General features: G+C 43.3%; 1 non-coding gene across 1 annotated transcript; it reads right to left on the bottom strand.

The window, feature by feature from the left end:
• Positions 1-211: 211 nt before the first annotated feature.
• On the bottom strand, positions 212-283 carry TRNAC-GCA (transfer RNA cysteine (anticodon GCA)). The gene has a single exon. It is a non-coding gene; the product is annotated as a tRNA-Cys (tRNA).
• Positions 284-1072: the final 789 nt, after the last annotated feature.

The raw sequence follows: 1072 nt of genomic DNA, 5'->3' as shown, positions 1-1072 counted from the left end.
CAGATATCCGTCATCACATCCTTGAGCAAGGACAATGATCATGTCTTAGATATTCCTGTAGGAATATACTGTAAGTCCCATGAAAGTGAAAGTGAAGTCGCTCAGTCATGTCCGACTCTTTGCGAACCTGTAGCCCACCAGGCTCCTCCATCCATGGGATTCTCCAGGCAAGAATACTGGAGTGGGTTGCCATTTCCTTCTCCAGGGGATCTTCCCAACCCAGGGATCGAACCTGGGTCTCCTGCATTGCAGGCAGATGCTTTAACCTCTGAGCTACCAGGGAAGCCCCATAGGAAGGTCTCAATTTTCTAGTATCCTCTTTTCAAAAAACAAGAAGAAAACAAGTGAAATTAATGTTAGTAACATATACTTACTTAATATATCTTAAATATGGTATCAACATGTAATCATAAAAGTGATTCATGTGATATTTTACATTCTTCTTTGATATTAACTCTTCATACTGATGTGCATTCCCAGCAAATCCCAGTTCAGACCAATCACAATTCAAGTGCTCAATAGATACTTGTGGTTTCTGGCTCCCATATTGGACAATACACCTCTCCAGTTGTTGCTCTTTGGTATCTAAGTTGTGTCTGACTTTTTACAACCCCATGGACTGTAGCATGCCAGGCTCCTCTGTCCTTTGCTGTCTCCTGGAGTTTGCTCAAATTCAAATCCATTGAATTGGTGAAGCTATCTAACCTTCTCATCCTCCGCCATCCCCTTCTTCTGCCTTCAATCTTTATATAAACATCATCTGAATTAAGTTCACCCATTCACTTCCAGTTCACTGATTCTTAAGATGTCAGTGTTCAATCTTGCCATCCCTGCTTGACCATGTCCAGTTTATCTTGTTTCATGGACCTGACATTCCAGGTTCCTATACAGTGTTGTTCTTGACAGTGTTGGACTTTCCCCACCAGCTGCATCCACAACTACGTGTTGTTTCTCCTTTGGCCCAGCAGCTTCATTCTTCCCGGAGCTATTGGTAATTGCCCTCTGCTCTTCCCCAGTGGCATATTGGGCACCTTCTGAGTTGTGGGGCTCATCTTCCAGCGTCATCTCTTTT

The sequence above is a fragment of the Bubalus kerabau genome, chromosome 2, assembly GCF_029407905.1.
Source record: "Bubalus kerabau isolate K-KA32 ecotype Philippines breed swamp buffalo chromosome 2, PCC_UOA_SB_1v2, whole genome shotgun sequence".
Classification (NCBI taxonomy): Eukaryota; Metazoa; Chordata; class Mammalia; order Artiodactyla; family Bovidae; genus Bubalus; species Bubalus kerabau.
The sequence above is the reverse complement of the archived record's forward strand: the minus strand, read 5'-3'. Positions and strand labels throughout refer to the sequence as shown.